Here is a 25,883-nt window from a genome sequence, read left to right as displayed (position 1 = left end):
TGTTCAGCAATATTGCAACCATGGAACATTATAGCACAGAAACGGGAGGCCCCTTTGGCCCTCCTAGTCTGTGCTGAACCATTTTTTGGCCTAGTCTCCCTGACCTGCACCCAGTCCATAGGTGTCTATACCTCTCCTATCAACGTACTTTTCCAAATTTTTCTTAAATGTTAAAATTAACCCTGCTTTCACCACTTCAACTGGCAGCTCCCACCACTCTGTGTGAAGAAGTTCCCCCTAATGTTCCCCCTAAACTTTTCCCTTTCAGTCTTGATCCATGTCCTCTGGCTTGTATCTCACCTACCCTCAGTGGAAAAAACCTATCTACATTTAGTTTGTCTATCCCCCTCATAATTTTAAATACCCCATCTAATCTCCCCTCATTCTTCTCTGCTCCAGGGAATAAAGTCCTAACCTGTTTAACCTTTCCCTATAACTCAGTTCCTGAATTCTGGGCGACATCCTAGTAAATCTTCTCTGCACTCTTTCTTTCTTGTTGATATCTTTCCTGTAGTCAGGTGATCAAAACTGCACACAATACTCCAAATTTGGCCTTACCAATGTCTTATACAATTTTTCTATAACATCCAAATTCTTATACTTAATATTGTGATTTATGAAGCCCAAATGCCCAAACCTATCTTTACAACCCTGTCTACCTGTGATGCTACTTTCAGGGAATTATGTATCTGTATTCCCAGATCCCTCTGTTCTTCTGCACTCCTCAGTGCCCTACCATTTACCATGTATGTCCTTTTTTGGTTTGTCCTTCCAAAATGCAACACCTCACACTTATCTGCATTAAAATCAATCTGCCATTTTTCAGTCCATTTTTCCTGCTGGTCCAGAGCTTCTGCAAGCTTCAAAAACTTACTCCACTGTTCACAACACCTCCATACTCCATACTTTGAATTATGAAAGTCAATGTTCACTGTCCACTACACCTCGCTCTTTATGTCATTTGCAAACTTGCTGATCCAATTTACCACATTATCATCCAGATCATTGATATACAGTGGATGACAAACAAAATTTGTCCCCGAGTTGATCCCTGAGGTATATACTAGTCACAGGCCTCTTATCTGAGAAGCAAACATCCACCACTACTCTCTGGCTTCTCCTGTCCAGCCATTGTTGAATCAATTTCACTAATGTGGTGAACTGCTGTACACCCATTTACTTGGCTCTGCCCCATCGTGTGACTGCACCTGTGACTCCTCCTTCTTGACCCTGTATAAAGGCTCCAACACCATAACTCCTCCCAAGAAAGCCTGGGTCATGGCACAGGATGACCAAATTTAATGTAAATAAAAGCCTACAGTTCTGCAACTCTAGTTTTTTTGTTATTGATAGTGCACCAACTATTTCACCATGAATACCTGGCATCTGAAGCTTCCAGATTAACCTCCTTTCAATGAACTTGTTGAAGGAGATTTTCTTCTTTGAGGCTGAATGTGACTCCTTTCATCTAAGCTCTGCAATTCCACTCCATCCTGTGCCTATACAATTGTTTTCAGAAACAGATTCTGGTGATTCATAAGGATTAGGAGCAGGAGTCGTGATCCAGCCTGTTGAGACTGCTCTGCCATTCAATAAGGTCATGGCTGATCTGATTGACTGAAATCCACCTACCTGCTTTTTCCCTATATCCCTGAATTCCTCTCTTATGTAAAAATCTATCTAACTGAACCTTAAAGTTTAATAAAGTAGCCTCAACAGCTTCCTGGGCAGAGAATTCCATAGATTCACTACTCTCTGGGTAAAACAGTTTTTCCTTATCTCCATCCTAAATCAACTCCCCTGAATCTTGAGGCTGTGTCCCCTTGGTCTCTTTCACCTTCCAGCCTCTATCTTATCTATTCTTTCACCAGTATCTTGTATAGTTGCCATTCTTGAATTCAATTCCTCCAGCAATGAAGGCCAACATTCCATTTGCCTTCTTCATAACCTGTTGTACCTGCAACCCAACTTTTTGCCATTCATGCATAAGCACTCCCAAATCTTTTTGCACACCAGCATGCTGCAAACTTTGACTATTTAAATAATAATCCGCTCTTCTATTTTTTCTATCAAAGTGGATGATCTCGCATATACTATCATTGTACTGCATCTGCCAGATGTTTTCCAACTCACCTAACATAACTATATCCTTCTGCAGCCTCTATGCAATTTGCTTTTCCACTCAATTTAGTATCATCATCAAATGTAGCTACACTACACCCTGTCTGCTCTTCCTGGTCATCAATGTATCTGGTAAACAACCGTGGGCCCAGCTCCGACCTCTGCGGCAACCCACTTACCATTGTCTGCCAATCAGAAAAACACCCATTTATCTTGATGCACTGCCTTCTGTCAGTTAACCAATCCTCAATCCATACCAATTAACTTTCCCCGACTCCATTCATCTGTATCTTATTGATAAGTCTCTTGTGTGACACCTTATCAAACACCTCTGGAAATCCAAATATACAACATCAACCTGTTCTGCTTTATCTTCCGCATCCATTATACTCTCAAAGAAATCCAGCAAGTTTGTTAAACAAGACCTGCCCTTTCTGAATCTTGATGCATCTCCCTGATGGAACCCCTTTGTTCTAAATGCCTCACTATTTCATCCTTAATGACAGCTTCAAGATTTTCCCAACTATAGACAATAAGTTAACTGGCTGATAGTTACTGTCTTCTGCCTACATCCTTTTTAAAAAGCGGTGTGAAATTTGCTGTCTTCCAATCTGCCAGGACCTGCCCAGAATTCAGAGAATTTTGGTAATTGACCACTAATGCATCAACTATAACTCCCACCATTTCCTTCATTACCCTGGGATGCATCCCATCAGGACCAGGGGATTTGCCCACCTTCAGTCCCATTAGTTTGCTCATCATTATGTTTTTTGTAACAATTACTTTATCGAGGCCCTCAGCTTCCATCGCATCATTAACTTCCACTGTGAAGACTGACACAAAATATCTGTTCAGTGTTTTGGCCATTTCTTCTTTACTCCATATCAATTTCCTTTTCTCATCTTCCAAGGGACCTATGTTGACTCAAGCCATTCTTTTCCATTTTATATATTTATAAAATTTTTTGCTCTCTGCTTTTATACTTTGTGCTAATTTACCTTCATAATCCTTCTTCCCTTTCCTTATTTCTTGATTAGTTGTCCTTTGTTGCCTTTAAAGTTTTCCCAATCCTTCAATTTCCCACTACTCTTGGTGACCTTGTACACTCGAGTTTTTAATGTTATCCTTTTCTTCATTTCCTTAGTTAACCAAGGCTGACTCGTCTCTCTCTTACTGCCCTTATTCTGTGACTCCTCTTCTAATTATTGTCCTGCTATGCAAGACACAACAGTGTACACAGTACACATGCTGCTTTGGCCATATAACCATATAACCACACAGCACAGAACAGGCCAGTTCAGCCCTACTAGTCCATGCCGTAGCAAATCCCCACCCTCCTAGTCCCACTGACCAGCACCCGGTCCATACCCCTCTAGTCCCCTCCTATCCATGTAACAATCCAGTCTTTCCTTAAATGTAACCAATGATCCCGCCTCGACCACGTCTGCCGGAAGCTCATTCCACATCCCCACCACCCTCTGCGTAAAGAAATTTCCCCTCATGTTCCCCTTATAATTTTCCCCCTTCAATCTTAAACCATGTCCTCTAGTTTGAATCTCCCCCTTTCTTAATTGAAAAAGCCTATCCACATTTACTCTGTCTGTCCCTTTTAAAATCTTAAACACCTCTATCAAGTCCCCTCTCAATCTTCTACGCTCCAGAGAAAAAAGCCCCAGTCTGCACAACCTTTCCCTGTAACTCAGACCCTGAAATCCTGTCAACATTCTCGTGAACCTTCTCTGCACTCTCTCTATTTTGTTTATATCTTTCCTATAATTTGGTGACCAAAACTGTACACAGTACTCCAAATTTGGCCTCACCAATGCCTTGTACAATTTCATCATAACCTCCCTACTCTTGAATTCAATACTCCGATTTATGAAGGCCAACATTCCAAATGCCTTCTTCACCACACCATCTACCTGAGTATCAGCCTTGAGGGTACTATTTACCATAACTCCTAAATCCCTTTGTTGCTCTGCACTCCTCAATTGTCTACCATTCAATGTATATGACCTATTTCAATTTGCCTTTCCAAAATGTAGCACCTCACATTTATCTGTATTAAATTCCATCAGCCATTTCTCAGCCCACACCTCCAGCCTTCCTAAATCACCTTTTAATCTACGGTAATCTACCTCACTGTCCAAAACACCACCAATCTTTGTGTCATCCGCAAACTTGCTTATCCAATTCTCCACCCCTACATCCAGATCGTTAATATATATAACAAATAATAGTGGACCCAGGACCGAACCCTGAGGAACTCCACTAGTCACCGGCCTCCAATTGGACAAACAATTTTCTACCACTACTCTCTGACACCTCTCATCCAACCACTGCTGAATCCATTTCACTACCTCCTTATTTATACCTAATGCCTCCACCTTTTTTCCTAACCTCCTGTGGGGAACTTTGTCAAAAGCTTTACTAAAGTCCAATTAGACAACATCCACAGCTTTCCCTTCATCAACCTTTTTTGTAACCCCCTCGAAGAACTCAATCAGGTTTGTCAAGCATGATCTACCGCTGACAAAACCATGCTGATTACTCCCTATCAATCCCTGTACCTCCAAAAATTTGTAAATAGCATCCCTCAGAACACTTTCCATCAACTTGCCCACCACAGACATCAGACTTACAGGCCTATAATTCCCAGGTTTGCATTTGGACCCTTTCTTAAATAGAGGATCCACATGCGCCACCCTCCAATCCTTTGGTACCACACCCGTGGCCAGTGACATCCTAAATATCTCTGTTAATGGCCCCACTAACTGTCCACTAGCCTCCTTGAGTGTCCTAGGGAGTATTTTGTCCGGTCCGGGAGATTTATCCACCTTTATCTTTTTTAACACAGCCATCACTACCTCCTCGGTTATCCTTATATGCTTCATGACCTCCCCACTATTTTTATTTACTTCAACTGGTTCAACATTTTTTTTCCCTAGTGAATACCGAGGCAAAGAAATTACTCAAAATTTCCGCCATTTCCTCAGACTTCTCACTCAGCCTACCCTCGCTATCTACAAGGGGTCCAATTTTATCTCTCACTAATCTTTTACTTTTAATGTACTTATAGAAACCCTTTGGATTTATTTTTACTCTGTCAGCCAAAGCCTCTTCATGCCTTTTTTTGGCCTTTCTAATTTCTTTCTTAAGATTCCTTCTACACTCCTTGTAGTCCTCCTTCAACTTCTCAGCTCCCTGCTCTTTATACCTCTTGCACACCTCCCTTTTTCTCCTAACCAAATTTCCAATATTCCTCGAAAACCAAGCCTTCCTATGACTTCCAGCCTTTCCTTTGATCCACACTGGGACATAACTACTCTGTACCCTCAACATTTCTTTTTTGAATATCCTCCATTTTTCATTAACATCCTTACCTGAAAATATCCTGTCTCACTCAATACTCCCCAAATCCCTTCTTATTCCTTTGAAATTTGCTCTTTTCCAATCCAGAACCTCAACTTTAGGCCTCTCCTTGCTCTTCCCTAAAACTACCCTAAAACTAACAGAATTATGATCACTAGACCCAATTGGTTCTCCAACATTAATGTCCGCTACCTGACTTAGCTCGTTCCCTAACAGGAGATCCAGTATTACACCATCCCGAGTCGGTTCTTATACTAACTGATTTAGAAAACAATCCTGAACACATTTAACGAACTCCAGCCCATCCAGCCCTCTAACTGTATGGGTATCCTAATCAACGTGTGGGAAGTTAAAATCTCCCATGATCACTACCTTATGATTTTCACACATATACGTTATCTCCCTACAAATTTGTTCCTCTAATTTTCTTGGCCCATTTGGTGGTCTGTAATACACCCCTATTAGCATCCTCTTGCCTCCTCCACCCCTCAATTCCACCCAAACAGCCTCACTGGTCGATCCCTCCATACCATCCTGCCACCTCACGGCAGTAATGTCCTCCTTAACAAGCAGAACAACTCCTCCTCCTTTTTTACCCCCTGATCTATCACATCTAAAACAAATGTATCCTGGAATATTAAGTTGCCAGTCCTGCCCCTCCTGTAGCAGGTCTCACTAATTGCCACAATATCGTGACCCCAAGTATCTATCCATGCTCTCAGCTCATCTACCTTGTTCACTATGCTTCTTGCATTAAAATATATGCATCTCAGAGATGGAGTAGTCTTGTTGAAGAAAAAAAATTGGACAGGCTCATAGATAGGAGGAATCTGGAGGGACAAGGCAGGTCAGCAAGACAAGACAGAATAATAGTTTGACACAGACTAGAAGGACTGAAGGGCTGTAGTGGTCTATGGTTCTACAGTTCTGTTGTTAAGATTAATAGGATCTCTGTATTTAGACCCATGGTGTTATTGAGTTTACGTTGGTCAGTTCCTTCATAATTATTCTTCCATGCACAGCAGCTGGTTCTGCTGCCTGTCTCTCTGGTATAGTCTCTGCTTGCGGGACCTACTGTTCAAACTTAAACGTTCATTCAAAGGTTTTGGTTTGGCAATGTGTCAATTTGAAAATTCTAATCCTTTAGTTCAAGTCCCTCCGTTCCTTCACATGTCTGTCTTTGTTATCCTTCAAGATAGCAAGTCCCTGAGATCTCTGCACTTCCCTAATGTTGGTCTCTTTATCCACCTTGAGTTTCTTTGTAAAAAATAACCTATTATGGAGGAACTCAATAGGTTGAGCAGTTTCAATGGGGGAAAAAGAGTGGAAGAAATACTTTTCTGCAAATTTACTGCGATTTTTACCCTGGTACTCAATGTTTTTTTCAACTGCGGATGAAAAGTCCATTGGGAAGACAATTTCAAAATGACCACATCTCTTCATCTGGGTCAGTGTCCTTTTTCTTCCACATACAGTGTTGTTTTTCTGTGAAAGGATTATAATCGAGGTAGGGATCTGTAAATACTCAGCTAAAAGTTAAGCATGATTTTGTTTTTAATTGTTGCTGAAGTTTCCCTTCCTCTTGCTAAGTGCTGGCAAATACCTTATATCCCAGGTTGGTTTCACCATCAGGAGTAGGTGCCTCTGAACACACACAGGAAACTGGTTGGGAATGAAAATTAATCACAGGTGACTTCTAGCTAATGGGTGAAACAACATGATATAAAAGGAAGAGAAAAATGGGACAGACAGTAAATATTTAAACCCTCGTATCATATCTTGACAGCCTGACCCTATCTCTGCAAAGTAAATCATTTGTAACTTCTATTGAAAATTAGATCACTCATTCACAATTCATTATCATGGTGAAAATCTTTGGTCTTTCTGATGATAACATCTAAGAGCTTTCTGCTAAGAGCTGCTGTGCAGGAATTTGTATATTGAGCAGACATGGTTTGTTCAATGAGAGAATGTGAATCTATTTCACCTTTCCTCTATTGCTTGTGATCACTGATAACTTCCACAATGTGCAGTGGTTCAGCCACAAAACAATAACAGGGGTTAAGTTGCTTTCAAAGGAAGCATAGGTGGGTGAATTGGAAAAAGGAACTAATGCAGCAGATCCACAACTCTATGCGAGTGTGGAGCGAGAGGTAAAAAAAATGGCTGAAATTTAAAAAAAAATGACAGGACTTATCACAATGTTTTTGAGTTTTTTTTTCCTTGCTGAGTCACCAGGCAACAACAGGAAGTGGAATGAGGAGCCTGGGATTCTTGGGGAAGGTTACTTTAAATTGGTCGATCATAGCTGGGGCCAAAGGCTTCCTTGAGGAGCTGGGGAGAGGATTGCTGCTTCTGGACCCCATAAGGTGTGCCCAATACCACTCATCCCATTGTGCCACCAGTTCCCAGCTTCCAAACCTCTGGAAAATGTGCGGAGACAGTTCCAAATTGCATAATTAAGTGATTATGGAGGGGGAGATAGAGGGAAAGGTGCAGTTTAGAGAGGTTGCAAGGAGGAAGGCTAATTGGGAGTGCATTAGAATTGTCATGGTGGGGAGCTGGCTGATGGAGGACCTCAGTTTTCTTCAGGCTGACTTCCAGGCCAAACATTTTGGCAGTTTCCGCAAAGCAGGACGTCAAGCGCTGAAGAGCTGGCTCTGAATGGGCAACTAAAGCGGCATCGTCTGCAAAGAGTAGTTCACGGACAAGCTTCTCTTGTGTCTTGGTGTGAGCTTGCAGGCGCCTCAGATTGAAGAGACTGCCATCCGTGCGGTACCGGATGTAAACAGCGTCTTCATTGTTGACACATTGTCGGGCACACAAAACTCAAAACAGTCAACCAGTTTACCTATCTCGGCTGCACCATTTCATCAGATGCAAGGATCGACAATGAGATAGACAACAGACTCGCCAAGGCAAATAGCGCCTTTGGAAGACTACACAAAAGAGTTTGGAAAAACAACCAACTGAATAACCTCACAAAGATAAGCGTATACAGAGCCATTGTCATACCCACACTCCTGTTCGGCTCCGAATCATGGGTCCTCTACCGGCACCACCTACGGCTCCTAGAACGCTTCTACCAGCGTTGTCTCCGCTCCATCCTCAACATCCATTGGAGCGCTTTCATCCCTAACGTCGAAGTACTCGAGATGGCAGAGGTCGACAGCATCGAGTCCACGCTGCTGAAGATCCAGCTGCACTGGATGGGTCACATCTCCAGAATGGAGGACCATCGCCTTCCCAAGATCGTGTTATATGGCGAGCTCTCCACTGGCCACCGTGACAGAGGTGCACCAAAGAAAAGGTACAAGGACTGCCTAAAGAAATCTCTTGGTGCCTGCCACATTGACCACCGCCAGTGGGCTGATAACGCCTCAAACCGTGCATCTTGGCGCCTCACAGTTTGGCGGGCAGCAACCTCCTTTGAAGAAGACCGCAGAGCCCACCTCACTGACAAAAGGCTAAGGAGGAAAAACCCAACACCCAACCCCAACCCACCAATTTTCCCCTGCAACCGCTGCAACCGTGTCTGCCTGTCCCGCATCGGACTTGTCAGCCACAAACGAGCCTGCAGCTGACGTGGACTTTTTACCCCCTCCATAAATCTTCGTCCGCGAAGCCAAGCCAAAGAAAGAGTTGTCAAGATTGGAGGTCAAATGGAGTGGATGAAGGTTTACACATCAGATGATCTGTCAAGATTAGAAATGATCTGTCTGTATTGGAGCCTGTAATGCTAAGGAGGTAGAAAAAGATGGGCAGGGTGCTGGAAAGATGTGGTTTGTCATAAGCTCAGGGTTACATTGGATTGCAAACAGACTTATGCGATACACTGAATGCGTGGCAGAGAGAATGAGTTGTTTGCTACTATATTTCTGTGTTTTTGCCTTGGTGTAGCATACTTTTTGCCCATACCTTTGGTTAGCAGCTGCCAAAACAGAGTGTTAAGAGAATGAATCGCTCCCTATTAGCACCATCTCTACATTGTTAAAACCACTGTTTTGCCTTCTCATGGCAATTCTCAGAAGATGTAACTCATGTAACACCAGGCGAAAGCTTCAGGCAAACTCTAATTAGGTTTGACCCTGTTGTGGAGTGGGCTAGTTTGCTGACATGTAGGTACGTCAAGGAACACAGGAACAAAACCCACAGCTATGGACAAAGAGCTCCATTTCGTTAAAAGTACATGAATGAATGAATGAATGTCATACTTGCTGCAACTTTCCAGTTACATAAAAGCACTAACATATGAATTGATGGAGAATGTAGGCAGTACCATCTGTGTGTTTTCAGTTGACATAAAAGTTGGTGATGTGGTGGACAGTGAGAAAGGTTGACTCAGACTACAGGTGGATACATCAGAATCAGAATTTATTGTCATGAACATGTCACAAAATTTGTTGTTTTGTGGCAGCATCACAGTGGAAACATTTATATAAACCACCTTAACAAATAAATAAAAATAATGCAAGAAAAAGAAAAGACATTGTCAGGTTGTGTTTATGGTTCATTGTTCATTCAGGAATCTGATGGCAGAGGGGAAGAAGCTGTCCTTGTGCTGCTGAGTGGTCATCTTCTGGCTCCTTACCCTTCTCCCAATGGTAGCAGAGTGAAGAGGGCGCATCCTTTGATGTTTGCCATTTCCTTCTATCATCTATCACCAAGATAAAATTAAAATGTAACATTAAATATCCTGATTTAAATTGTATTTTCTGATACAACAGAGCATTCTTAATAACTGTGAACAGTATATTTTGTTCTACAACATATATTTTTTAGATAAACAGCGATGTATCCAAGAATTGTGAAGATTAAGGAAAAGAGCGATTTTTCACTTTGCAGCATTTTGTTTTGCTGTTTTGCTTTCTCTATTACTTTCCATGAGACATCTTCGTGTAAGATGTGTTTGCATATACAATAAAATATTCTGAAACATTTGGAAATGTTTAACTCGACGAAAGAAACTGCTTTATTAAGATACTGCCTCTTGTCCTCGATGGAGTGAAGTCCCGTGCCTGTGATGTTGCAGGCTGAGTTAACAACACTCTGGAGTCTTTTCTTGTCCTGAGCATTGACACCTCCACACCATTCAATGTGCAATCAGTCAGAATGCTCTCCTCAGTACACCTGTAGAAGTTTCCAAGAGTCTTCAGTGACATACCATATCTCCTTAAACTCCTTTCAAAGTATAGCCATTGTCAAGCCTTCTTCAAGATTACATGAACATGGAGGCTCCAAATGGTTCCTCAGAGATGTTGACACCCTGGAATTTGATGTTTTCAACCCTCTCCATGCTGAGACCTTGATAAAGACTGGACCATGCTCTTCTGATTTCCTCCTGAAGTCCACATTTGTCTCCTTGGTTTTGCTAACATTGAGAGCAAGGCTATTGTTATGAGATCACTTGATTAGCTGATCTATCTCCTTCCTGTATACTTTCTCATTGCCATCTGTGGTTCTGCCATCAGCCATGGCATCATTGGCAAATTTATAGATAGCATTTCAATTGTGCCTAGTTATACAGTCGTGGAAAATGGGAAAGAAGCAACAGAATGTGCCTCCAATAGACCTATTTAATTACTTAATGTTGATATGAATATTTTATCTAAAATATTAGTGCATAGGTTAGAAAACATTTTACCAATAATCAGATCAAACAGGTTTTATTAAAAATCATTATTCATATTATATATTGTGTACTGAGTACAATATATCTATCTTCTACGCAAACAATGAAATGTATTTGATCGGGGAGAATGGAACTATTTATTCGGTGCTGTAGAGAAATTTAATTTTGGTCCAGATTTTCTCAATTAGACTATGGCTGAAATATATACTAATTTACAACAATCAAAAATGTTTAGGCTATTTAGGGGAACACGTCAAGGATGCCCAATAAGTCCCTTAATTTTTGACATAGTGTTCCAACTTCTAGCGGCTGCTCTATGACAGTGTAGAGAATTTAAGGGAAAAACCAGATGGAATTGAACAAAAAGTATCTCTTTATGCAGATGATTTATTGTTGTTTATTTCAAATCCAGAACTCTCCACACATAATGTATTAAATAGGTTTGGTCAATTTGAACAATTTTCAGATTATAAAGTAAATTTAAGTAAAAGTGAACTCTTACCTTTAAAGGGACCTACTTCTAAATTTCCATTCAAAATAGTTAAGGACCCATTCCAATATTTAAGAATTATAATTACAAAAACTCTTAAAAAGCTTATGAAAGAAAATTTTGCAGCATTTTTTAATCAGATTATAGTGTCTCTATCTGGATGGTCTCCACTTTCAATTACAATAATTGAATGCATTAATTCAATTAAAATAAATATCTTACCAAAATTTCTATATCTTTTTCAAGCTTTACCAATTTTTATTCCCAAATCATTTTTGACTCATTAGATTCAAGTATTTCTTATATATTGCAGGGAAAACAACCACTAATAAATAAAACCTATCTTCAGAAAATAGTAAGGAATGGAGGATTTTCACTACCAAACTTTCAATGTTATTATTGGGCAATTAATATACATAGTTTAATTTACCTATTAAAATTGATCATCTAATTAGTCACCCTACTTAGGTAGAAATGGAATGGAAATTTTCAAGGAAAACATAATTGTTGGCACTTTTAAGTTCTGCTTTATCATGATCTTTTTCTAAATTAATTCACAATCAAATAATGAGGAATAGGCTAAGAATATGGAACCAATTTAGGAATTTTTTTGGTTGTAATAGCTTTTCTCTGGTGATTCCCATTATAGATAACCACTTTCTTCCACCTTCTGTTATAGTTGCAGGTTTTAAGGAATGGCATATATCAGGTATTAATTTTGTAAGAATTTTTTCTTATTTTGAACAATTGTCGGTTAAATTTAGGCTTTCCAATAGACATTTTTTTAAATATTTGCAAGTTAGACATTTTATCCAATCTAAGCTACAAGATTTTATTTGAAACACAGATGCAAATATTCTTGATATATTTTTTAATTTGCAGTTTGCTCACAATGCATTAATGTCACATATTTATAATAATTTATTGGATTTAAGACTAACCTCAGTGGTAAAGATTAAAAATGATTGGGAACGGGATCTTAATATAACTTTTTTTCAGATGAGGGCTGGCATTCCACTCTTAGTTTGATTAAAGAGGTGCACACAATGCATATGTCTAAATGCAGATGTTGATCCATTTATGCAGATGCAGATGTTGATCCATTGTTTGAAAGTGTAAAATTGAAGAGGCCTCATTAATCCAGATGTTTTGAGAATGTCCCCAATTAGGAAGATATTGGGGAAATAATTTTCAATTTTTATCAACAATTTTTAAGACTAAAATAGATTCATGCCCTTTAATTGCCTTCTTTGGTTTTATTAATGATCTGACTATATCTTTGTATCTCAAGAGAAGGTTTTAGCTTTAATACGCTGACAGCCAGGCGAGGGGTTTTAATGAAGTGGAAAGATGAAATTTCACCAATTCACGGGCAATGGCTACATGATGTAATGGCATATTTAAGTTTGGAAAAAAAATTAGATATAATATCAAAGATGAAAAGTTCCAGTTTGAAAAGATATGGGGTCCATTCATAGAATATTATCCTGGTTGGCAGTTTTAGGGCATTGGGCTGCTCCAGCGATGCTTCGTCTGGCTTCTGGAGGTAGCGATCCAATTCATTTTAATTTTCTTTGTTTTTTTTTAGAAGTGACCTTGATTAGAGGGAGGGGTTAGATTAGCATTGGTTTAGATTTTAGTTTTTTTTCTTTGTTTTATTTATAAAATAAGTTGATTAATTGGAGTTTCTATATGGTGGCCCTTAACTCTAATATTAATATTAATTGATACTTTACAGTTATGAGCAGATTGCTTATAAAGTAATTTGTGTGATCTTCATTTTTAATCTTAATAATATTCATTAATAATTAATAATGAAAATAGGAAACTGTTAATAAGAGCATTTTTACCAGTTAGCATATACAGAGCCGTTGTCATACCCACACTCCTGTTCGACTCCGAATCATGGGTCCTCTACCGGCATCAACTATGGCTCCTAGAACGCTTCCACCAGCGTTGTCTCCGCTCCATCCTCAACATTCAGTGGAGCGACTTCATCACCAACATCGAAGTACTCGAGATGGCAGAGGCCGACAGCATCGAATCCACGCTGCTGAAGATCCAACTGCGCTGGGTAGGTCACGTCTCCAGAATGGAGGACCATCACCTTCCCAAGATCGTGTTCTATGGCGAGCTCTCCACTGGCCACCGAGACAGAGGCGCACCAAAGAAGAGGTACAAGGAGTGCCTAAAGAAATCTCTTGGTGCCTGCCACATTGACCACCGCCAGTGGGCTGATATCGCCTCAAACCGTGCATCTTGGCGCCTCACAGTTTGGCGGGCAGAAACCTCCTTTGAAGAAGACTGCAGAGCCCACCTCACTGACAAAAGACAAAGGAGGAAAAACCCAACACCCAACCCCAACCAACCAATTTTCCCTTGCAACTGCTGCAACCATGTCTGCCTGTCCCGCATCGGACTTGTCAGCCACAAACGAGCCTGCAGCTGACGTGGACATTACCCCTCCATAAATCTTCGTCTGCGAAGCCAAGCCAAAGAGAGAAGAGATACTATGTATACATTTTGATAATTTCTTTCTGTCATATTAATGCAACATGGATATGAGATTATTATATTGAACTCAATAAAATTATTTTAAAAAAAGCCATACAGTTATAGGTGTAAAGTGAGTAGAGCAGTGGGCGAAGTACACGTCCTTGAAGTGCACCTATGATAATCGTCAGAGAGGAGGAGTTATTTTTTCCAATTTGTGCTGACTGTGGTCTTCTGTTTAGGAAGTCAAGGATCTAGTGCCAAAGGGAGTGCAGAGGCCCAGGGTTTGGAGCTTGTTGTCCAGCACTGAGGGAACAACAGTGTTAAAGGCTGAGCAGATAAGAAGGAAAGTTGAGTGGAGTGGTCGCAGATGCATTTAATCCCAACAAGAGTGTGATGATGCATTTGGGAAGTCAAATTAAAGAAGAACACAAACAGTAAATGATAAGGCACTAAAAAATGTTGATGAACCTTGGAGTTCGTGTCTATAGTTCCCTGAAAGTAGCAACATAAGTTTATAGGTGATGAAGGGACTGTTTGGCATCTGAGCCAAGTTGGAAAGTTATGTTGTAACTTTACAAAACAACAGTTACTTGGAGTATTGTGTACATATCTGGTTGTTATATGATGGGAAGGAGGTGGTTGTACTGGACAGAGTGCAGAGGAGATTTACCAAGATGTTAGCTAGATTAGAAAATTTTAGTTATGAAGAGACAGTGGAAAGGATGGGTTTGGTTTCACTGGAGTGAAGGAGAGTGAGTAATGACTTGTCAGTATATAAAATTATAAGGAGCCTGGATAGAATAGAGTCAATTTTTTCCCCCTTATGGGTGTATCAAAAAGAAGGAGGTGAGTGGAAGGAGTTCCCTGCTGAACATTGTGGGAAATATATTTTCCCATGTTGCCTCACCCAGTGTGCAGATATAAGATCCCTCCTCCAAATTAGTTTTATCCCAGGCAATTCAATCTCTTGTCATAAAATAATCTCTTAATTTTTCTCAATGTGGTGGATCTCCTCTGCATTGTCTTCAAAGCCAATATATCTTTTCTCATCAGGAGCCCAAAACTGTATGCAGTACTCCTGGTACAGCTCACCAGTTCCCTATATTGTGGCAGCAGAACTCCCCTACTTTTAAATTCAATCCCTCAAGCAATGAAGGCCAACAGCCTATCTGCCATCTTGATTACCTTTTGTAATTCAGATGCAACAGTTCCAGGTCTCTGCACAACAACACACTGCAATTTTCCACTATTTAAATAATAGTTTGATCTACTATTTTCTTCCAAAGTGGATGACCTCATATTTACCAGCATTGCACTTTATCTGCCAGATTTCTATCCAATCACTTAATCTAATTATACCTCTCTGCAGACTCTCGATGACCTCCACACAATTTTATTTTCCACCCAATTTACTGTCATCAGCAAACTTAAATACTCTTCCAAATTATTAATGTATCTTATGAACAGTTGTAGGCCTAGCACCAATGGGATGGTGGCACAGCATCCTATAGCACTCAACTAACCACTGAATACCAACCCAAGAAACATCCATTTATGCCTTCTCTGTCTTCAATTTTTTAATTAATCCTCTATCCATGCAAATGCATTACCTCCAACTCCATCCATAAGGCTCAACCATTTCCACCTTTGCTGCACCTGGCGCATTCTTTCTATATCCCCATGGGACAATGACATCAAATTGGAGGGGGGCGGGGGTGAAGGAGAGAGGAAAGGGAGTGGGGAAAAAGGGGAGAAAATGACACTGTGTATATTCAAGAGGGAAATGTTTGTGTGTATTTTGGTTAGTATGGTTCATAATGTGAAAAAAAAATTAAATTGGAGGTGCTGGAGCATGCCAGGTCCATCAATTCATATTCATTCCAAAGCTAACAAAGTTGCAGTCAATTTGCCACATTAATTGCATAGCTGTAATCCTCAGGACATTTAGATGGGGAACTAGGCCCTGCTCATGACCTGTTGGGCATTTACATCTCCACTCTAGGTGAGAGAAGATGGTTTGCATTGCCACTGGCAGCTGGAGACAGCCACCAATGGTTAGGGGCTCTGTTCAGGAGAGCATTAGAAAAGGCAAAAAGGTATATAAAGTTCAGCTTGCCAAAAAGAGGTCCCAAGAGAAAACAGAGGTGAGCCAATTCGACACCTTCTGAGTGCAGGGCATCATCTAAAGTATGTGTTGCAGTGACTGCCATTCCAGAATGGAGCTCCTGAGCTATTCCTGCTCATGTTCAATATACAGTCAACCACTAAGGCACAAAGCATTCTCCTGTAAAATAGAGGCTGTTGCACCAATGCAAACAGTCAGGTTCAGCTTTAGAAAGTGGTCGATGTAAGGGTTAAAGTTGGTGGCTGGGCATTGTAGTTTGTGGAATGATGGCCCAGCTCTTAAATCAAAGTGAATTTTATTTGAGTAGCTTTTATTTATGTGCATGGATTAACTAAAAACAACAGCCAACCATCCAGCATCCAATCCTCCTCTCCCTTAAATACACCCATACTTCAAGTAAGGATGATTAAAAGCATTTATCATTTTCTTTAGTTGAGGACACAGTCCAGTTAAAGAAACCATTCCAAAAAACATTTTTAACTGTTTATCTACATTTCACAGAGTGGGGAAATTCTAGATTCCAGTTTTCACCTGTGCAGAATAGGGTAATCTTATCTGGGACTACTTGCTGAGATGAGATGCCTGTCACTTGGAGAGTTCCCAATAGATTACAAAATCATCGAGTCATTTAATTTATGACACAGAAGGATATTATGCCCAGCTGTGGAAAATAAAGCTAACCATCCTAACCTCATTTCCCAGCTCTTTTGTATAGGTTTGCAGAATATGTTTACCAAGCACTTTTTAAAATTTGATGAGAATATCTCCCTCCAGCATTCTTTCAAACAGTAAGTTATGGATTACCATCTCCCCTCAGCTCTCAACCTCTCTGTGCCTTTTGGAATTGATCTCCTAGCAAAGGGAAATAGGTAATTCCCATTAATGTAAACCGTGCATTTCAATGTTTTAGATCATGCAATGAAATGTTTCCTGAGCCTCTTCAATGACAAAAGATGCAACCGCACTCTTGCCGAACTTTTCTCATTCGTTAGAAGTCTCCAGTCTCAGCACCAGTAAACTGCTTGAGACACTTTGTATATTTCAAGCCCTCATATTAATGAAGTTGTGCCTCAGGGACAAGATGATGCCTTCAGCAGAACAATTGAAAGAGAGAGTTCAAAGAGGAGCAAGATTTCCTGATGTAGAACACTAAGTTAAATAAATTAGGAGAAAATTAAAAGAAAAAGAATATCAATCTCAATGTGTTAAAAAAAAGGCAGCTAATGTCCAAATGTTTATGAAAGAAAATAATTTGTCCTGTTGGTAGATTTTAGTTCGTTGCAGGGCCAAAGAGCCTAAGCAGCCTTGAATCTGGCTTTTAAACGGATGGGGTTGGGAAAGGTAAATTAGTTTAGAAATAGAGGGTTAATGCTTTGGGATTTAATGCTTTCTTGGGTTTAATACCATTAAACTAATGATGCTCTTGAGGGATTAATGTTCTGCTAAGGTTGGGGGGGAGGGGAAAGGGGGGGGGGGGGGTCACAATGTACCAGGTAATGTAAATCTTGCAATAAAATAGAAAATTAAACAAATCAAAAGTGATAAACCATTAACTCATTAAAAGACACAAAATATGGGAAGACTTAATTCTCCCTCAAAATTATATAATGATTAGAATGATTTGAAGGAACAAACTTTGTTCAAGTTTATTTATCATCTGTTTGTACCAGAAACCTGACAAAACTGTGTCCCCTTGTTCACAGAGCAAAACACAGATGCAAAAATAACACACACACATGATGCATATATACATATGTATATGTGCATATATACATACAATAAATCTTATTAATAAATAGTAGTCTCAGAGTGTTGTTTTAGCAGTTCAACAGTTATTTAGCAGTCTCACTGTCCATGGGAAGAAGTTGTTTCACAGCCTGCTTAATATTGCTTGAATGGTTGCAAAAGTAGTTTCAATGGTTTCCCTAGTGAGGTTAATCCTCGCCCACCCTCATGACGGCATTATATTGCATAAGATTATGCCACTGTCTAGCCTCTCCATTTTTGATGAGGATGGCTTTGGGCAACACTTTGGCACTCTGCCTAACATGACTTCACTGAGACCAGAGCTTGAGCTCAATATGGAGTTTCAGTCTCGATACCTAAGGAAAGATGTAGCAGCTTGCAGTTTGGCTGTGGCCAGGGTGTGAAAGAAGTAGTGGGGAAAGGTTAACCAGGGAGGGTTTTAATGAAGTTTCATCAGGTTGCTTCTTTGGATGAGAATGCTATCCTAGGATAAGAGAATGATCCTGTATTCAGCAGAGTTTAGAAGAATGATGGTGATATCATGGAAGAACATAAAATTCTTTGTGTTTAGCAGATAAAGAATCAAGAATTAGGCATTGTAGAATATCTCTGTTAGGTGAATTGGTAACGATTGGAATAGGTATTGTATCCTTGGGAAGATATTAATTTTAATGCAATTTACCCTTCCTATCAGTGTTAGTGGTAAATCTTTCCAATGTTCTAAGTCATCTTGTAATTTCTTCATTAATGGCTGATAATTTAGTTTGTATAGATGGCCTAGAATATTATCTAGTCTAATACCTAGGTATCGAATTGCTTGTCTTTGGCATCTAAATGGTGATTCTTTCTTAAACTTTGTGAAATCCGCATTATTCATTGGCATCACTTCACTTTTATTTGCGTTGATCTTGTACCCTGATACTTCTCCATATTCCTTCAATTTCTTAAGTAATTCTTTTATTGATATTTCTGGTTCTGTTAAGTATACTATGATGTCATCTGCAAGGAGCTAAAGAAAATAATAAGGAAATTCTTATGGAAAGGGGGGAAACTGAGAATGGTACAAACAAGGGGGGCTTACAGCTACCAAACTTTAAGAATTATTATAGAGCAGCACAATTAAGATACCTATCAGATTTTTATCAAACAAGGGAAAAACCAGATTGGACCAGATAAGAGCTAGATAAAATAGGGGATAAGGTACCTGAACATATACTATATAAGTGGGATGAAAAGCTGGTGCAACATAGGAATTCACCAGTACTGCACCATCTGCTCAACATTTGGAAGAAGATTCACGTAGAAAGGAATAAAACAAATTATCAACTACCCAAATTAATATTGATGCAAAATCAACTAATCCCTTTCACAATAGATAACCTTTCCTTTAGAGAATGGGAGAGAAAAGGGATCAAAAGAATAGAAAATTGTTTTTCGGGAAATAAATTATTATCTTTAGAACAAATGAAGTACAAATATGGTATAACTCACGGTACAATGTTTGCATACCACCAACTGAAAACCTACTTGAAGGACAAATTGTGAAGCAGGCTGAGGTTGCCAGAAGGAAGCAATTTTGAATATGTGATTACAGACACAATGATAATTAAAAGATTTATAACAAATATGTACATCAAATTGCAAGAGAAAGAGAATGAGGAAACAAGCTGTAAACCCAATCAAAAAGGGGAACAAGATCTAAACATAAAGATAAAGAATGAAACATGGGAAAAGCTATGCTCCGGAACTATGAGAGATACAATAAACACGAGGTTACGCATGATACAATATAATTGGTTACACAGGCCATACACCACCCCCCAAAATGGGACCCAACAGTATCAGACAGATGTTTTCACTGTAAGAAGGAAACGGGAACAACAATACATGCAATTTGGGCATGTGAGAAAGTGGAAAAGTTTTGGGAAGATCTAAACCAGGTATTAAATAAAATCACAAAAAGCAACATACCAAAAAACCCAGAGATCTTTCTTCTAAGTAATATAAGAAGTAAAGAACTTGGACTCGATTTGGATGAAGCACAAAAAAGATTTATTATGATTGCCTTAGCTGTAGCAAAAAAATGTATAATGTCAACCTGGAAATCAGAAGATAGCCTGAGAATACACCAATGGTAGATGGAAATGAATAAATGTATTCCATTGGAAAAAATAACTTATAATTTAAGAAATAACATCACAGTATTCAAACAAATTTGGGAACCGTACATGGAACACAACAGAGATGTCCTACCGTGGACCTCCACCACCTAAAATGACAGAAGGAGAAGAAGACGAAATTAACTGACCCAGTATGTAAAAATAGAAGACACAAATTTCTTGTTTATTTTCATTGTGTGATGACATTGTTTAATGGCTTTAATGTATCATATATGTTGAATGTTGAGTGGATGGGGAGGGTGGGGGGGTGAAGGAGGGAGGGAAGGAAGGGGGGAAAAGGGGAGAAAATGATGCTGTGCATATTCAAGAGGGAAATATTTGTGTATATTTTGGTCAGTATGGTTCATAGTGTGAAAAATAAAAAAAAATTTAAAAAAAGAGAATTAGGCATTGTGCCCTGCGACAAAGATATGGAGAAATTCCTTTACTCAGATGACTGTGAATCTTCTGACTTCTCCATGCCAGATGACAGTGTATACTCATTTTAAGGATCTATTGCACTAAGCATAAAGTTACAAGTACACAAACATTTATTTTAATAATTGCCTCCATTGGCATCATTCTTTGAACTTGGTAGCTATTGTTGCTTTTATCTAATTTTATTGTACCAATGGTGCAGAATAATACATAAACATGCAGATGTGCTTTCATTAGAAAGGATGCAATATATCATCCAATAGCTTTCTTGGCTGTTGTTTATCACATTAAAATTATTTAAAAAAAATGAATCAGAGCTCATGACACTTTAGTAGCACTTGATGCATGAAATTAAATTCCGATGAGTACTATGAAAATTAGATAAACCAATTAGTATAAAGTGGGATGTACAGAATCCCTATAATATATATATCAGAAAACAAAACTTTGTTTTATTCAACCTATAAACATTGTTGCTATCTTGTTCAATGTCCTGTGGCATGGAAATATAATTTTTGAAAACCGTCTCATTGGTGGCAAGGCAAATTCATATCGGAAACTACCCTAGTCATCTGATTCTGGTCTGCCAAGTCCTTCATGTTTCTTTAATCTACTTTCGTGCTGGGTTTCGGGAAAAAAAAATCATATTTTTGAAAGCTTACTCTCAAAAATTTTGTGCATTTATTTAAAACAAACAAATTTCTTGAGGTAGGCAGAACTAAATGTTTTCATTTTCAGTATAAGGATAGGACAATGTTAATGTGTTGGTTGCTTGGGCCCTATGCATTGCTCTATGGATTGGGAAAGGAATCACAGAGTCAGATGAAATACTTCCAATATACCTTAACAAAAAGGTTAAATGCTTTGCTGCCCTTCACACCAACTGATACATTTCACCCCACTGGTTTTAAGGAGGATTAAGGTTTGAGAAACTAAGATACCATGTCCTTCACCAGCAGTTTAGGATTACCAAAGCAATCTCCCTATTTAACTCAAATTGTAGATTCAAACATATTATATGGTTGTTTCCAGAAAGATTCCTTTGAATTTATAGTTTGCCATTTCTTTCCAGAAAACGATCCTTTGTGTTGTGATGGTGATGGTCAGAGCTGAAATGTTGGTGGTTTTTCTTTGCACAGATACTACCTGACTTCCACTCGGATACTACCTGACTTCTTGATGATGACAATCGGAGTTTATTGTCATTTGAACAGGTGCACAGAAATTCTTGTTTGCTGCAGCTGCGTAGGTATGTAAAATGCACTGATAAATTTAATTACCGCATGAGGGAAAAAAGATAATAAATATAAAAGGAAACATAAATATGTATAGTTGCAGTTAGTGCTAGAAAACTGATGAGACAGATATTTGGTGCTGCGGGAGTCAGACGGAAATGTTCAGACCTAATAGTTGTTGGACAAGTAAACTGTTCCTGAATCCAGGGGTGTTGAAAATCAAGCCTTGAGGTAGCAGCGAGAAGAGAGCACGATCAGGATGTTAGCTACTTTCTTGAGGCAGTGCCTCATATAGATGTCTTCAATGGAGGAGAAGTTAGTGCCTGTGCTGGACTTGGCTAGGGTTTCCACTTTCTGCAGACTTCAGCATTCCTGGGCACTTGATATCCCAAACGAGGCCGTAATTCAACCAGTCAGTATTCTTTCCCCCGTATACCTTAGAGGTTCAATTGAGTATTCGATGACATGCCAAATCTCCTCAAACTTGTTGAGTGCTTCCAGCCTTTTCTGTTTTTCTTGCTTACTCAGTTGATATTCTCAAATTTGCTCACCGAATTTTATGTTATTTCTTTAAAATGTTTAAAATTAGACACACAGCGCTGACACCAGCCAATTCGGCCTGACGAGTCCGTGCCGCCCAAATGACACCCCTTTAACTTATACCCCGTTACGAGAAAACCCACATAGACATGGGGAGAATATACAAACTCCTTACAGACAGTGCGGTCCTGATCAGTGGCACCGTAAAAATGTTGCGCTGACCGCTACACCAACCTTCTCTCCCGTCTTTGATCCCTCTCATCCTAATTCACTGTGAAGGATTTAATTTATTCCAATGTGATTGCAGACTTGAAAAGGTGAAATCAATATTTGTTTCTTTATCCATTGCTAAAGTAGATATTAATCAACATTGACCCTTATAAAAATATAGATCTAGTCAAACTTGCAAAGTAATCTGGCAAAGGAATAAGGCCTTGTCGTAGAATACAATATATTCCTTAAAAAATCCCATATTTTGGGAGACGCTATCTTTAGATTCTGTAGGGTTTCAAAGATTAATTAATTTTTGTCATCTCTGACAATTTACTCAACTGACAATATGAGACCTTTGAAGTCCTGCAGTGCTATGTTAGAACATAGGAAGGATATTGATCTTGGGGACATCAGGATCTTGGACCTTGCAGCCAGCAATGCCTCATCAGGCTTTCTATATTCTACACAATGGAGACTGAGGTCAATTGCCATTGCCCCAATTGCCACCCCACTCAAAATCAGTTGAGACCTCATTGGCTCAGGAACTCCTTGGCCACCATACACATTTTAACAACTGGCTTGTCACTGGGCAGTGCTCAATAAAAACACCTACCTAACAATGTATGGAGAATATGATTGGCTCAATCTTTTGGAGTTACACAAGGTTTGAGTACTTACTCAAATAAAGTAAATTTCTTTTTTTCTCTTGTAAAAAAGTGTAAACAATGATGAAGAGACTCTTTTGTAATAATGATGTTCAAATTCAAAATTGTTGCAACCGCATCAGGAGTCTATCATAAAAAAGCACGGGGCACACTGACAATGACTTCTGTGTACTAGTTGAAAGGAACACCTTGCTCATACCTTTCAGACAGTAATAGGATGTTAAAAATATTCAGATGACTGCTTGCTTGTACATACAGACTCCAATGGACGTATAATAAGTGCTTGATTTCTTGGAATCTAGCAGTTTATCAGCGAAGTGTCAGTGACATATAATGAATCTAAATGAAAATTCCGATTCATTAGTGTTGAAATCCTTCAGACCAAAGACCTTGACAGAGCTAGGCTGAATACTCAGACTTTATTTTATCCACAAAGAAAGGGACTTCTGCTCAAAATGCCCTCCTGAGAGATATTGAAATGTTTGCTTAATTGGCAGTGAGGTTGGGTTTCGGCAGGCCATCAATGAACAATGTAAGCTTGCATTCCGGAGGTCACCAAACATCCTGGAACCTGTGCATAAAGTAAAAGTAAAATAAACAGGCCTCAAGGATAGTTGATAACTCAGTTGGCCTTTCTTCATTGCCTCACTAAGGGTATACAGAGCATTCCAAATGAATTAATTCATACACTGGGAGTTAGTGTAGGACTCTTTTTATTCTGAGTGCATTTACTCAGAATTATCAGCCACATGACAATGGAGAAAAGCAAATAAAATATTTTAACACAAAATCAAAGCATTAGAGATGCTGGATGTTTAAAATGAAAATGGAAAATGCTGGAACTACTCAGCAGGTGAGGCAGCATCTTTTGAAAGAAAGAGTTGATACTTCAGATCAATGAAGAAACATTTTAGCATGGAGAGATTAGCATGGAGGGAGAGTTCAAAGTGCAAAGAATAAAAAAAATAGATAAGGAGCAGATACTAAGCTATAAATAGATTGTTGACATACCTGGAAGAATGGCTATGTAAGAAGGAAATGTTTTCAACCCAATCCTTTTTAAGTTTGTCATACATTAAAAACTGACAATTTGGGTAGATTTAGAACATAGAACATAGAAATCTGAAGAACAGTGCCAACCTAATAACCTATTCTAACAACTGCCTAGAATTTCCCTACTACATAACCCTCCATTTTTATTAGTTCCATGTACCTCTCTAATCGATGTTTAAAATATCCTATTGTGCATGCCTCCATCACCATTGCTGGCAGTGCAATCCATGTACCCACTAATCTCTGTGTGAAGAACGTACCTCTTGCACCGCCCCCCCCAACCATATTTAATACTCATATTTTGTGAGGTCTCTAGCCATTCAATATAATTGAGTATCTGAACCTTTTCCAAGAAGACCATTACAACTAGGAAGCCAAAAAGACTGCCAGAAACACAAGGAAAGAAGCAATATATAATGTTACCGATGGCACCACATCCTGAAAGCAAAAGTTAATTGATGCTTGTTATTTCAAAAGATAACCAACAAATTGCAAAGGGGTAGAATGTATTATTAGAGATGTAACTTTCCTGCAATCGTTGGTCACATAGTGAATATAATGGCTTTACTCTTCGAAGAACTCTTTATCAGCAGTATAAAGTCACCAGGTCAACAATGTAGGCTCAATGCAGTTTGCAGATTAAGGTCAAATAACCCCTGGGAAATTGTAGCCTAATCATATCCAAACTTTTGTCATGGGCGGGCAAGAGGCTGAGAGGAGTGGTTGGGGTGGAAAGTGGTGGCTGGGTGAGTTGAGTAGAGGGAAAACAAAGGCTTCAATACCTTTTGGAAGATGCTGATGAACTTGGATTGCAATTATTTCCAAGATTTATGTTAATGCTTTTTCTATTTAGGAAAATAAAGAAATTTTCTCGAATATAACACACTTCAAATTTTATAAATATTAAACAAATAACCTGCTCATTGATATCACTTTAAATTTTAAGATATTGCCTTGTTCTCACCCACTCATTCAGATGAACGGCAGCATATGATGAATGGCATTTCAAGCAAGTAAGGTGCATGCACAAGAAGAAACAAGATGGCAAGTTTATTGAATGATCAACACCAGATTAATATACTGAAACCATCCCCTTTGAAATATTACTGAATAAATATAATATTTAAGTTGTTTCCTTTCACATCCTGTCATCTGATTCCAGACAAAGGCTTCCACAAATGAAAGCAATTTCTGACACCTTCTCGCATGAGCACTCTTCCTGGCAATAGACACTGAGTGTCAATGGTCTGTTTATAACTCGGCAACTTGCCTCTGAGTCAGAATTGTATGTTCAAGTTTACAAAAAATGCTGGAGAAACTCAGTAAGTCACAAGATTTAGGATCAGAAGTACGCCCATTGGCATGCAGCGTTCTTTATGTAACAGCAATAAAGATACTTAACCATTGTTTCAGGCCTGAGCCCTTCATCAAGGTATGTTCAAGTCCCAGATTTGGAACTGTACTTGCTAATAGTCCAAATGTTTGCACTATCAGAGATGATGTCTGAAGCCAACGGCCATTGAGTTGAAAATGTCTATTCATTTTGATGATCAGAATCAGAATTTATTCTCGTGAACATGTGCACCCTGAGGTAACCC

At 39.1% G+C, this 25,883-nt stretch overlaps 1 long non-coding RNA gene across 1 annotated transcript in view; it reads left to right on the top strand.

Annotated features, from left to right (window-relative positions):
- Positions 1-25,680, top strand: part of LOC138737611 (uncharacterized) — a 113,019-nt gene extending 87,339 nt beyond the window's left edge. The window contains exons 4-5 of the long non-coding RNA XR_011341064.1: positions 21,719-21,828; positions 25,262-25,680. This is a non-coding gene — a long non-coding RNA (uncharacterized lncRNA). The remainder of the gene's footprint in view (positions 1-21,718; positions 21,829-25,261) is intronic.
- Positions 25,681-25,883: the final 203 nt, after the last annotated feature.

Source organism: Narcine bancroftii, chromosome 6 (assembly GCF_036971445.1).
Source record: "Narcine bancroftii isolate sNarBan1 chromosome 6, sNarBan1.hap1, whole genome shotgun sequence".
NCBI lineage: Eukaryota > Metazoa > Chordata > Chondrichthyes > Torpediniformes > Narcinidae > Narcine > Narcine bancroftii.
The sequence above is the reverse complement of the archived record's forward strand: the minus strand, read 5'-3'. Positions and strand labels throughout refer to the sequence as shown.